Genomic DNA, 15,285 nt, shown 5'->3' with positions numbered 1-15,285 from the left:
TCAGTTCCTCAGGAATCAGGAAAGGATGTGAGCGGTGTTTGTACCAGTCATTGTACTCATCAACACACTCTTGCGGGTAGCCAACATATGATCCACTAATAGTATGGTTCTGCCAATCCATCCACCTATCATCACATTCCTCGCATGAAACTATCGCTGGAGGGTCTCGAGGCTTGGACTGCACAATCCCAAACTACCTGGTTACACGCTCAGGTAGGTATCGATAAACTGAGCCGCTGAACCTGATGAATCCACTATTCAGTGAGACATGTGCAAATGGATGATGAACATAATGGTCCACATAAGGCCTCCAATTCACTCCACCACTAGGAAAGTTATCAAGGTTAAGCCTCTTTTGCTCCACTTTCTTTGTCCCCCTGTATGCCGACCACCTCCTAGCCACAGGCATATCATCTGTGTATCTAGGGATCTCCTGCCTCTCAAACAATGACCCATGAAAGTGTGCATTTATCCACGCCTGCAACTCTAATATGTTAGTATTAAAATACGAAAAATACAAATGAACTTAGCAACAAATACGTCAAATACTGACTTGTAGCAAAGTCAAATACCCAGCAACTGTCCTCCCTGTCTTTTTGCAAGCCTTCCCTAACTGACCATACAGATATGCCAACTCGGCTGTACCCCAAGCATACTTACCAGCCAAGCTAAGATCCTTGAAAAGCTCAAGATACGCAACACTAACATACATGTTACTCTTATCACAAAAAAGAGTCATACCAACCAAGCGTAACATGTAAGCTCGGGCTGCTTCTATCCACTTCTGATCCTTCACAAGGTCCTGCACAAGTTCAAGAAGCCAACAATACCGAAGACTGGAGAAGTCCTGCAGAATACTTTTTGGGAGAAGTCATGTCAAATACTTATTGTTGGGAGAAGTGAAGAAGTCCTGCTGAATACTTGTTGAAGAATGAGTCATTGATACTTCATAGTGAAATTCTGGTTAAGTCAGGGACTTGACGTAACCCCATCGTTTGTGGGTGAATCAGGATATATTGTTGTGTGCTATAGTCTATTGTTTTATTATTATTATCCGCTGCATCAAACGATTGCAAAAACTTTTTATAAACTTATAATCGTTTCAAAACTCCAAGTTTTTAGTGAACACAATTCAAACCCGCCTTTCTTGTGTTACTTTTTCCGATATCAGTATGTTATTTTAGTTTAGAAATAGATCAACGGTAGAGATGCATGATGAACCCTAGGAACATCAACTTGAATGTTCGTAGTTTAGCTAGAGAATTCCTAGATTGTGCTTAGAAAACACTTTATAATTTTTTGTTGATCTTAAAAGCTTGGAATTTCCTCTCCCATGTTGCTTTTGGCCGCGGGTTTGGTGTGGCTAGGGTAGAGAATTTTTACTGTCTGTTATTTTTTAGAATCAATGTTAAGATTCGGTTTGAAAGTTGGAAGATATAGTAGTTAATGTAGTTTTATTTAAAATTAAATTCTTTTTTGGTACATCGGAAAGTTGAATTGCACCCTCCAGGGATCGAACCCTAAACCTCCCCCTACCCAACCCAAATGTTCTCCAGCTCTTACCACTTGACCTATCCTACGGGGATAAATTTATGTTAATGAAGAGGGATTTTTAAACTAAATAGGTAAGAGAATAATAACTTGATTAATTTTGGGAATTAATTGATGATTTATGTAGTTTTGATTTAGGAAAATCACTAATAATTATGGGTTATTATTTTGGAGGTGTTGAAGTTATTAGTTAAGCAGACTAATAGAATTTTGAAAATATTCTCAAGATAGGTAGGTTTGGATTTTAACTTGACTTAGAGAATTTCTTTTTTTAAGTTTATTGGTCTATTTTGAGAATTAATTTTAAGGAAAGGATTTATTTTAAAAAGTCAAGTAAGTGTGTTTGTTGAAAATACTTTTATGAGGAGGTCAAAATTATGGAGGGAAAATTAGGAAAGAATTATTGAAATTTAATTAGTTACATTATAAATGCTAGAGTGTTAAAGTTTTCATTTAAATAGTAATTCGATGCTTTATGAGAAAATAATATTTTATGCATTTTTCGACTATATTATTTAATTTGTGGAAGTTGCAAAATAGAAATTAAATAAATAAGTTGTAACCTATGAAGCATGAATTTAATATGATTATTAATTAAAATAAGTATTGCCTATTTATTTAAGAGTTGCGAGTTTTATTAAATTAAAGCTAAGGTCATAATATTTTGCTAAAGATTAAGACATAGAAAATATTAAGCTTGGGTTAGAGATGGTTGGGAAATATTAGGATTTAATTTATATTAGGTTTTTAGACTTAAACCTTGGATTTATTTTGATGAAGGAAACTCTTCTTTGTAGGACGTACCTTCTAACTTGGAAACGCGACTTTACTCACTAGGCCAAGGAAAGTGCACTCGACCTTAGAGATTTTTATCGATTTCTTGTATTCCTACTATTATTGATGTTTGTGGTTGATAACTTGAATGCTTTTTATCTTGTTGGTATATATTGTTGTATGCCTTAAGAGTATGTGCTTCATAGGTTAAGATGATATTGGCTTTGGCCTAGACTCGAGGACTGGACAATTTTAGGCGTCATGATTCACCTAAGCTTATGGGAGGTGCGGATCCCGAGAAGACTGGCCTATGGATGCAAGAGGTTGAGAAGATCTTGGGAGTTTCGCGGACACCTATTGAGTCAAAGGTGGACTATGCGAGCTACCTGTTGTTGGGAGAGGCTGAGTATTGGTGATGTAAAGCTAGGGCTTTGATGGAGGCTAATCTTCACGCCGTGACTTGGGAGAATTTTAGAAGGGCTTTCTTGGACAAGTACTTTCTACTAAGTGCTAGGGCTGCGAAGGAGTCGCAATTCTTGGAGCTTTGTCATTACCATTTGTCTGTAGCTGAATATGCTGTGAAGATGGAGTCCTTGTCAAAGTAATTTCACTTCTTCAACTTAAATATTAATGATGATTATCTTTGCACTCTCTTTACTAATCGTTTGAGGTATGAGGTGAAGAGGGTAGTTCAATGCTTGGAGATTCAACATTTCCAAGAGCCAGTTGAGTAGACAAAGGGTATAGAGGCTATGGATAAATGTAAGACCAAGTTTGGGTCATGTAGTACAACTCTATGTTTTGATAATTACAAGGTTTTTGTTGAGTATGAACAATTAGGGTACTCTAACGTGCTTTCTGAGTATTTGTTTGACAGGCTCTGACTCTGGTCAAAATATACACTCATCAGAAGCACTAAGCCAGAGAGAGATACCAACGCAACGCTTTCGCACTCACTATGTTCTGAGGAACAGTAGTAAATGCTTCAGAATATTCTAAAGATATAAGCTCTGATGTGGACTCTGAAGATCTCAAGTGCTGAAGTTCTGAAGACCAGAAGCAGTTGTGCAAGGTCCAAAAGCAAAAGACTTGGAGACTCTGAAGTCTAGTGAAGTTGGCTCTGAAGACTCAGTGGATCTGACTCTGAAGACCAGAAGTTCAGAAGAACGGTCCAGACTCAGAAGCTACGCCAGTCAGAAGAACCAAGCTTCCCTCTGACTCTGATCAGCTTCACAAGTTCCAATATTGAAGCGTCGCCAGATCAAGAGTCAACTAGGCTAAGGCATACGTCGCTATCCAAAGTACAAAAGCATTGTACTATTCCTGACGTCCTTACCTAATTCTTCAGCCATTGCAGAATCTGGAAAAGCCGGATTTGCCCTCCAACGGTTGCATGCTTACAACGGCTCTTTGCCCTCAACCTGGAGTATATAAGGAGCTGAAGACCGAAGAAATTGTCTAAGAAACTCAAGCAATATTCAAGCGATATATTCATCATCTTAGCAATCTTTCTTCTCTGTATTTCATTGAGTTTACACTTGCTTATTTCAGAAGCACTCTTTGTAAACCTTATTCACAAACAGTTGTTTGTAGTTCCTTAAGGGACCAAGGTTGGTCAGGATCCTTAAGAAGTCTAAGAGAGTGAATCTTAGAGTTTTGAGTTCATTGTATTGTTAGTCACTGAGCAGGTTGCTAGTGCAGTTGTAACAATCTCTGAATAGTGAATTGCCTTCATTCTAATAAGGAAGAAATCACCTTAACGGGTGGACTGGACTAGCTTGATAGTTTCATCAAGTGAACCAGGATAAAATACTTGTGTGCTCTTCTTTATCTCTTCATCTTTTAGCACTTTGAGTATTTGTGTCCGAGAAGATTTTCATAAATCTTAAGGGAAAACATTCGCGGTTCAAAACCCTATTCAAACCCCCCTTTCTAGTGTTTTTCATACCTTTAATAACAAGGACAAGTAGAGGAATAGTCAACCGAGTAGTGGAGGACCGATTAGGTCGTACCACAGAAGGAATGACAAGGGGAAGCATATCACTATATCGACACCTGTGAAGAAAAGACAAGGGTGTGCTTCAGATGTAAAAAGTCGGGCCACCTCACCATGGACTACCAAGTACCGAAGGCAGAAGTTGCTATGAATATTGCGGGAGGAACACGTTCAACTACCCAAGGACGGGTGTACACCATGAATTCTAGAGGGGCTGCTAACGTTGAGGAACCAACCTACTAATAGCTTAGAAACATTGTGACCTTTATGTCGTCAAGAATTTTTTTTTCGACCTAGAAATAACGTTTCTGTTTGAATTCTATGGGTTGTACCCACTTTGTTTTGTGTTAGCAGTTACTACTTTTGTCTTCCGATATCTAATGTTAGAGTTGTAAGTCGAGGTGTATTGGAAATACTTTTATAAGGAGGTTTTATTACAACTTTCACCCTGAAATTTTTTTTTGCGATAGTGTTTGTGTTAATGTCATTTGTTGTTGTTGTTGTGGTGTGTATATTGTTGTTGTTGGCCGATACAATGGTGGAAGGAACCATCGCGCCAACAAGATGCTGGATGGAACCATCAAGTATGATGGATGAAGCCATCAGTCAAATCAATATGATGGATGGGACCATCTGGAAAACATGATTGGTGATGGAACCAACGATCAGATGTTGTGGTGGATGGAACCACCGATCGACCAAAGTGGTGGGCGAAACCACCGAACAAATCAGATGGTGGACGGAACCGTCGAGCGGGCTCGGTGGCGGATAGAAGAATTGAACAGGTGAATTGGTGGATGAAACCATTAAGCTCGAAGTCCGAAGGATTTGTTTTCCCGTGTCTGAGTTGTTGTTGCAACCGCCTGGTCGGGATGGCGACCAATGTGCTCCGGCGTTAGCATGATGCTCTTTGTTCTTTTTGTTTGTTTGAGCTTCGTCTTGTGGGAATGTTTTCTCTAGCCTTACCCATTTATTATTTTAATTGCTACCTCACTGTTTTGTCTGATCAACTTAATATTGGGTAGTAACATGCCGGATTGTAAGAGGTGACGAACTTTGAGAATGACGTTATGGTTAACCACCTACACTTAGTTGGAATTGAATATGACAAAGGATTACCCTAAGATTTTTATTGAGTTGTAATTTCGAGGACAAATCTATTGTAACGGGGTAGTAATGTAACACCCCGTATTCCTATAAAGGGAAAAATAGTTTTTTTCACAATATTAATAATATTAATAGTGTTATTATTAGTGAATTATTATTATTATTATTATTATTATTATTATTATTATTATGATGGTTTACTAATGTGGGTGGTAACAGAAAATATTTTTCTTTTTCCTTAAATTGCTGAGATTATATGTTTTGGTGACATATTGTATTTTTAATTGATTAAATAATGTGTATTAATTATGAACAAATTATAAAAATTACATTTGGTCAAAATTTCGTAATTGAGGGCTGAACATTAATTTTTAATAACCAACGAGTGGTTGGTTCAAGTGACACATGCTTTGAAGAGATGAATTCTAGCCCTTATTATTTTCATGTTCAAAAATAAATTCCCCTTAAGCAAGGTCTCGGGTTCGAGTCTTATGGATGGGAAAAAACCCTCATTGGGAGAGTTAGCCCCACCATGATGTGGATGTTCCCGGCTCGAGCATGATTACTTCTGAAGGAGAACACCTGTCTTTTCTTTTTGAAAGCAAAATGATATATATTAATAAATATTCAATCTTTAAAAAGATTGAAAATAACAAAGCCCGAACAAGACAAAAACATATAAAATGCCTGAAACCCCAAAAGCCACGAAAAATCATAGATCGCCGAACAATAACCCAACCACAAAGATCCCTACCAATCAAACCCAACCATAAGCATGATAGCATGCTTCAAGCCAAAACAACAATACCTGGAATCTAAAACCCTAAGAGAACACAAGTCAACCACCGGGACCCGAAACAATGCCAACTTTCAGCCCCATCAACGCCTCCATCACCCGCGCATCAAACACCTTGGCAAGGAATCAGCTCCGCAAACAACAAACGAACGGGATAGCTGTAGATCAAACCCTCAAAACAACCCCTAACCTAGCAAAACACAATCTCCAAACAACCACCAGGTAGGGATACCCCCATAGAATCAAGATGTAGCACAGACTCAACGAAACAAGAACTCCTCAGCCACGACTCAGGACACGAGAAGCAACATAGGCTCAACCAAAGGGAACTCCTCAGCTACGACTCAGGACGCTAGAAGCAGCATAGGCTCAACCAAACGGGAACACCCCAGCCTCAACTCAACCCCACAAAACATCACCTCCTGTGACAAACCCAAGAAAATATCCAAAGAAAAAGGGGATCCAAGTAGAACTGATATTGCATAGTCTACTACCACCACTCCAACCCGCAAGGACTAAGCAGGAGCCACCACCAGACCTTCCACAAACCTGAAACAGCAAGAGAAAATAGGGAAGAAAACGATGCACAGCTAACAGAAGCAGAAGCGAGCACCGACGATGACGATAACGGAGGGGACAACCACCATGAAACCACCAAGAAGCCACCAACCCGCAAGGACTGAGAAGGAGCTGCCACCAGACCTTCAACAAACCTGAACTAGCAAGAGAAAACGGGGAAGGGAACGATGCACAGCTAACAGAAGTAGAAGCGAGCACCGACAGTGACGACAACAAAGGGGACAAACACCACGAAACCACCAAGAAGGAGCGGGATCTGAGCAGAAGCAGATCTGAATCGCAAATATAAAGACCAAAAATGATTCCGCCGCCCGGAATCAGAACATCAGAGCAGAACAAACTATAAGCGAAGAACGAACAACCTAGATCCAAGGCAAACACAAGGGACAGACGACAAGGGCTGAAATGAAAGAAACGAATATCAAAGAGAAGCAGAGAAGAACAAAACGATGGACAGGGTAGGAACTTTCACCAGAAACAAAGGGTTACACCAAAAAAAATAATTTTTAATAATTTATGGATCGCCGAAGGATTTATTGGAATTAAATGTGGAATAAAAGAATATTCCTTAGCATTTTAGTTTACTAATTAATTAATTAATTGAGAGAAGGTTCTAAAATGTCCTATAAAGGGGGAGGGGCGGCTAGGGCTGATGGGTTAGAAGAAGCCAAACCCTAGGTCAGGTATTGGTATAAAGAGACCCCATTGGTTCACTTGTTTTCTCATTCCAAGAAGCTCTCTCTCCCTTTCACCCGAAATCTCTCTCTCTCTTTGAGGAGCATTGCCCTCAAAGCTCTCTGTTCTCTTCTCTCTCGATTTCCCCCTTCTTTCTTTGGTGGAGAATTCAAAAAACTTCATTTATTTTGAAGACGAAGAGCGTAGAAGAACAAAGTTCTTGAGGATTTTGACATATAACCTATCTTTTCTACTCTTTGATCCATGTAAGTGATCTAGAAACTTAATTAGTATGTTAGTATAGTTTAGAAATAGATCAAGTGTAGAGATGCATGATGAACCCTAGGAATGTCAACTTGACTCTCTCTTCCTCTCACCTGAAAACTCTTTATGATTTTTGTTTGATCTTAAAAACTTGGAATTTCCTTCCCCATGTTGTTGTTGGCTGCAGGTTTCGTGTGGCTAGGGTAGAGAATTTTTTTTATTTGTTATTTATTAGAATTAATGATAAGATTTGGTTTGAAAATTAGAAGATATGGTAGTTAATGCAGTTTTAATTTAAATTTTGAATTTTATTTTACTGAAGAAGGATTTTTAAAAAATTGTAAAATAGGTGAGAGAATAATAACTTGATTAATTTTGGAAATTAATTGATAATTTATGCAGTTTTGATTTAGGAAAAAGATTAATAATTATGGGTTATTATTTTAGGAAATCCAGGTCGGGCAAGTGTTGGGGTTGTTTCTCGCGATGCGATGGGCCGCTGGTTTTTTGGGTATTTAGGGTTATTGGAATTTCTAAAATTCATAAGGCTGAGCTGTTGGTGGTGCTTTTCGGGTTGCAGTGTTGTTGGGATCGTGGGTTTTGTTGGGTCGTGGTCTCATCAGAATCCATGGTGGTGTTGTCGCTTTTGCGTGATGGTGGGACGCGCTTCCATGTGTACGCGGCAGTGATTATTGCCGTTAGAGCTTTGCTTCGGAGGGACTGGCGTGTTGAGCTTTAGCACATGCTATGCGAAGGGAATGCAGTCGTTGATTGCTTGGCTAACGAGGGTGCTCAGGGGTCTCCAATGGGGGTTGCTTAAATCCAGTTGGCAACTTAAGCAACGTTGCTTATTTTGGAGCACCACTGGAGCAACATGACGTGGCAGTTGGGTTGCTTAAATTTAAGCAATGGTTGCTTATTTAAGCAACGGTTGCTTATTTTCTCTCTCCTTACTTTTTGACTAAAAAAATCATATTTTCTCTTTCATTCATGTACTTGTATAGTGTAATTACCTTGAAATAATATAAATATAAGAGGTATAATGGGACCCAACTAAAAGTAAACTAAGCAACCGTGGTTGGAGCGAATTCTGCTTGGGTTGCTTAAATCCTATGTGTCAGTCTAGACCCACCGAAATAGTTTTTAAGCAACCCAATTAGCAACTATGCATTGGAGATGCTCTTAGTTCTTAGTTCTTAATACTATTTATGTGGGCCCGTACTGCCACATGTGTTTAAGCAACTCTCAAGCAATTTTACTCCAACCATGAGTTCTTAGTTTTTAGTTCTTACCACTATTCATTTGGTCCCACCAACCACATTATTTATACTTTTTATTTTCATAAAGTAATAAAACAACTCATAAAGTAATAAAGTAACTTGGATGAGAGAGAAAAAATATTTTTTTTATGTTAAGAACTCATAAGAACTCAAAAAACAAAACTCCTTATATAAAAACCCAGTTCTTATTTTAAGAACTAAGAACTCCACGTCATCCCCTCCAATGGTTAAGAACTCAGTTCTTAGTTCTTAGCTCAAAAATAAGAACTAAGAACCTTGCATTGGAGATGCTCTTATACCCAAAAAAAAGTATGCTAATTTAGAATTTTGAAAATATTCTCAAGATAGGTAGGTTTGTATTTAAACTTGAATTAGAGACTATTTTAAATTGATTATTTTATTTTGAGAATTAATTTTAAGAGATGATTTATTATAAAAATTCAAGTAAGTGTGTTTGTTGAAAAATACTTTTACGGGGAGGACGAACTTATGGAGGGAAATTTAGGAAAGAATTTTCGAGATTTAATTGGTTAATGATAAATGCTAGCTTGTTAGAGTTTTGATTTAAATAGTAATTAAATGGTTATGAGAAAGTAATATTTTATGCATATTTCGGATATATTATTTAATTTGTGAAAGTTAGAAAATAGAAATTAAATAAATAATCTGTAACATCTGAAGCATGAATTTAAGATGTTTATTAATTAAAATACTTATTTCCTGTTTATTTTAAGAGTTGAGTTTTATTAAATTAAAGCTAAGGTTGGAATATTTTACTAAACATTAAGACATACTGTATTGATGTTGCATTAATTGTGAGGTAATGAGATATTGATATATTGATATGATAAGCTATGTTGATAAGCTTACTTCGACTTTAGAATATTGAAATTTGGACTTACTTCATTTAAGTTGCATCTTGATTGGTTAACGGAATGAATTTTAAATCGTGTTTGATTTGTTTGTCTAGGGGTTAGCCCTATTCACGTTTGGGTTCAATCAAAAGATTATAATTTGTTCATTAATTAAGTCTTAATATAAAGTAATGAATTTGGGCTAAAAAAAATTAAGAACAAAAACCACTGTTGGTCAGGGGTCAAAGTTTTTAAGGAGACCATATTAGGAATCCTATCAAATAAATGTCGATAATAATTTGTTATGAAGCTTCGAGAAAATGGGGTTTTTAACAGTCAAAACTTGTTGTCTAGTGGTGGAACGTAGGATTTTTGGAAAATAAAGAATGGAATAATCCTAAATAATTGGCTGAAGTCAACCCTCTAATTTTTTATTTTATAAATATGGAGGATTATGATGGACAAAATAGCATCGATAGAGTACCCATTCGATAGAGGGATTCAGTTAGAAGACGAAGGCATATGCTCACTGTGTGGAGGTTCATCTGAATCTTGCAGTCATCTTTTAATTCATTGTCCGAGAATCTGGTTGTTATGGTGTGCGTGGCTCCTTAGAGGCTCTGATAAACTATATTGGATTTAGTACCTTGTTTTTTTTTTTTTTTTTGATAAGCAGTACCTTGTCTCTTAATTAGGCTTGCTTGGTTGGGAAGGAATGACCTAATCTTCATTCAAGAAGAATCTTTTTAATGAGGAAAGCACTTGGGAAATTCACCTATTAATGTTGTGTTGGCATGGTGGATTAAACAATGTTGCTTGAGAAGAATATAGTTAAGACTATTATTTTTAGCGGATAACATTTCTATTAAAATAACAAAATAAATCTCATGAAAATAATTCTAGTTTCATATTAATTATTATAATGTTAAAAAAAAAATTATTTTCAATATTCTCTTAATAGTTAAAATTCATGTGAGGTCTATTAAAAAAAAGTGTTAAAATGAGCATAAGTTGCAATCATCTTATAGTTCATGTGAACTAAACCAGCTCGTGTATATGAGTTGGCACCACCCAAGGAAATGTATTAAAATTCAATGTAGATGAAATTTCAAAAGGAAACCTCCAAAAAATGTGAGCTTATGAATTTAGAAAATAAACATCCTGAATGCTCTAAAATTTAGCAAGGAATTCAATTTCAACAATATTGTCAGTAAAATTGACTCAACCCTTGCAATTGGTTGAATCAATAGAAAAAAGAAACGATTATATGGAAATGGTTAAACACCCTATGGTAAATTGATCATGTGAAGATGGAATTTTTTAATTTTTTTATTAAACCTAAAAAGACAACTACTTCGTTTATGCCTTAGCAAAAGCCTGATGCGACAGAACATATGATTTATGTGAGGTATGCAGTGTTGTCTAATGAGTTCTAGCTAGTGTTCACCTACATGAGAAGAATACTGTTATTTTTAATGGATAACATTTTCTATTAAAAAAAGTCCATGAAAATAATTCTAGTTTCATATTAGTTATTAATAATTTGAAAAATGTTTAACGTCAAAAAAAAATGAAAGATGTTAAAAACACCTTATTTTCAACATTCTTTTAATAGTTAAAATTCATGTGAGGTCTTGAGCTCACAATGACTAAAAAGAATAAAAATCATATGAGGTCTACTAAAAGAAAATGTTAAAAGGAGCATAAATAGAACTCCTCCAATAATTTACTCGATGCAGGCTTTAGTGCTGTGTTGGTTTCCATGTGAGAGAATTACCGAGGGAAAGGATTTTGCCATAAAAAGCAAAAAAATTGTGTTAGGATAAGACATGAAAAGGATTAAAATTTTCCGATGAACCCAAGAAAAACCTTTAACTCGTGGCCAGAGATCCCTCCGACATCCCCAAGCACCTATCTTCAAGAATGGAGAAGATTTCTTAGCTAAGATTATCAGTCTCAAACTAGAACCCTCATCAATTACTGCTTCTCTAGACTACAAGGTTTGCTTTAATTTATTTTTATTTTTTTAAGCTCTAGAACTAGAAATTATGAATTCCTAATTTCTAATGATGGTAGAAAGCAAAGTTCTGTAAACAAAAGTGAAGAATTTGCTGATTCACCCTTGAGATTTTTTTTTGTATGCAATCAAGTTGGAGAGGGCGATGGCAGAAGTGATTCGATGGGGTTTTGGGTTGATTGATTCCATGGTGGGCCATCATGGTGATGAGACTAAGGAGACCAAGGCCCCTCGTTCTGTTCCATCTATTATGGGTTATTGTTACTTGTCAGTTATCTGCCTCTAATGTCAACATGAAGTCTAGTTGAGCTCTTTAAAAAAAAGTCTAATTGGGCCGGATGAACATTAGTGAGAAACATGAATTCCAATAAAGAATATGAGTATCATATAAGTAATATTTTTTTTTCTAAAATCCTAAACTAATGTGTGGCTCAAAATTATTTACCATTGTATCCCTTCTCCATATTACCATTAAAAAATATTTCTAAGGAGTGGTTTTTGTGCTGTACGTCAGGCCTTGTTGAGATCACGAGCCATGGAAATGGGAGCAGAACTGGAACTCTGAGTGCACTCTCTTAATTTGTGCATTTCCAAATACCCCCAAGTTTCCACAAGTTGAAGCTGATCGATTGAGGAACCATTATGTCAAAGGTTTTTCTTTTATTTTTTCACATGTAAATTGTTAAATGATCTCTATATATGCATAATACAATCTCTAAAGTTTAAAGTACAGATGTCTTTCGGGGAGGATTGGAATTGAAGTGGAAATGAATAACACTTGGGGAATCTATATTGAATTTTGTGTTATTCTCCTAACTTGTAGCATAGATAAATACACTTTAAGTGCCATTTTATTCATGCCTCATGTTTGGTGTTTAAAATCTCTGGTGTTCATCCATTATTTACTGTCCCATGGAACTAGAACGAAAGCTATTGTCTTGAACTTGCTGATAGTTATGAAGATACAAGGCATCTATTTGTTCAAATTCATTCTTCTTTGCTTGTGGAATAATTTTATTTGTTAGCTTTTGTTCAATCTTTGAGCTCTGCGGGTGATTCGGTGTCAATTGCTGTCTTATCCCTAATTTGTGGTGATAGAATATAGATAGAGTTTAGCTGATACATATTTCCTGGATAAAGCAACCCATTTTACCGTGGTTGACACTCAAACATAGTTTTTCGCTTAAGGAAAGGATGATCCTTGATTAATTCCTTGTACCATGTTAGACTCCATTACAAAGTTTGAAGAGTATAGGCTTTTCTTTATTGTGTATAAAGTGCTAATAGAAGCATTATGCTAACGAGAATCCTATTATTGGCTACTGCATAATCCATACCATGCCTTTATTTAATAGTATTGGCAATGTTAATCTTTCAAATATTATTGGGTATCAAGCTTTACCACCTTTTTATATTCTGGTAGGGTACATTTAGTAATGCTATTCATGTTTTCTTGCTGTATCATTTTCTATATATTTTGTGAGTAATAGTCTAAAATGTAATGTGATGCTTTCTTTTCCTTTTGGATTGGATATTAGAGTGTCACACCCAGAGGAAGCTGGTTGAAATTGAAAGTTACCTTATACATGCCGGGAAACCATGGTGTAAAGGAGGTAGATCACATGAAGTAAAAGAAGGTGATATAATTGTGTATACTAGTAAATGTATGGGACCTAAAATTAAATCACTTTCTGGCATCTTATAAATTCTATACTGATTGCCACATGCATCTTGTTTGTAACTTTTTCCATGAAATTTGAGCTTTTGAATGATTGTGTGTTCTGATGACTTACAGTCTTTTATCTTAAATCACGTTTCAAATTATTCTCTTTACTCTCTTTTTTTCTGGAAAATATATGTTTTTGGAATCTAACTGCAATTTGATAATAGATATCTCTATGATCTACTGACTATTTAATTCTAGTCTTTTTTACTCAAGTATATTGAGATTATCTATTTTTAATTATTTCTGTAAAATAATCTATACTTCTTTTAGGTGTTTTTAAAAGCCTTCTTCGCAATCATCTTCTTCACTCTTCACTGAAACGTATATAAAGAGGTGCTACCATAAAGTAGCTAATAGCCTCCATATGTTATATCAGATGTCTTTATGAGGTGGTTGTTGCCGACCTCCAATCCCCACTCCCACACCATTATGTCCATCCAATTTCAGATCTGATCAATCCTTGTGAATTCTATGGGTGAATGCAGAACAAAAACCATCTGTACCCAAAAAGCCAGAAAAGCATGTTGAATGGGAACTGCCCTCAAAGCCAACTGCATATGTAAAATCAAAGGTAATAGGCTAATAGCTGACGGGATGTTTTATAAGTTACTAGATTTGAGAATAATGAATCTGACTTAATAACCTTTATTTTACTTGTTGACAACTAAGTTTGTTACTTTTATCTTTGCTGTGTATTCCAGGGGAAAGGAACTAACCATGCTATGAAATGTTTTGAGCCATCTGACGTGAAAAATGTTGGGGTACCAGAGTAGTGCAGCGGAAAGTCAGGAGCACAAAAACTCCTCTTGTCTTGTGTGAACCTGAACTCAGAAATTTCCAACAAGTCCAATACCAGTAACAACAACAATAGAATAGAGGCAAGTGTGAGAGAGTAAACAACCACGGGACCAAGCCAGTAAACATCCACTATAGAAAAATAATGGGTACAAAGTAATGTCTTCCTAGTATCCTAGAATTACTAGAGACCTCAAAATCATCACCAACAAAAGGTGGAAATAGGTACAACAAAGACCTAATAAAGAACATACTATTACAAGCACTAGAGAAGATGAAAACTTAAAAGGAGTACATCAAAATATTGAGCAAAGTGACAGAAACAACATACTCCAATTTGAGCTGAAACGGAGTAGAAATGGTGTGTCACAAAAACAGGTGCTCAAGCTTCTTCTCTCTGTTGTGCGTCGTTGTTCTTCTTCTTTGGAGCTAATTCTCGTCCTTTCTCTCTGCAACATATATATACTATACCACTTTGAGAAATAAGCGTTTGAAAACCCTTAAGACATAATGGGCTACGGCCCAATACAAAACAGCTTTGTTTCCTTTTTTTTTTCTTTTAAACACTACCCACATGGTTCTATGGGAGTACCCACATGGTTCTATGGGAGATTAAGGAGGGACCACATAATAATCTCTCCCTCACTCCTTAAGCGGGGCCAAACCTTGCCATCCCGGCAATCATGTTGCAAACCTCAAGCTTCTCCCTCGGCAGTGACTTTGTCATCATATCAGCACCATTGTCATCCGTATGAATTTTCTCAAGCTCAAGCAACTTGGAATTCAACACATCACGTATCCAATGATAACGAACATCAATGTGCTTTGATCTTGAATGAAAAGTAGAATTCTTGCCAAGGTAAATAGCGCT

At 36.4% G+C, this 15,285-nt stretch overlaps 1 pseudogene; it reads left to right on the top strand.

Annotated features, from left to right (window-relative positions):
• Positions 1-12,038: 12,038 nt before the first annotated feature.
• LOC130723006 (DNA-repair protein XRCC1-like) lies at positions 12,039-14,458 on the top strand (annotated as a pseudogene).
• Positions 14,459-15,285: the final 827 nt, after the last annotated feature.

Source organism: Lotus japonicus, chromosome 6 (genome assembly GCF_012489685.1).
Source record: "Lotus japonicus ecotype B-129 chromosome 6, LjGifu_v1.2".
In the NCBI taxonomy this organism is placed as follows: Eukaryota; Viridiplantae; Streptophyta; class Magnoliopsida; order Fabales; family Fabaceae; genus Lotus; species Lotus japonicus.
The sequence above is the reverse complement of the archived record's forward strand: the minus strand, read 5'-3'. Positions and strand labels throughout refer to the sequence as shown.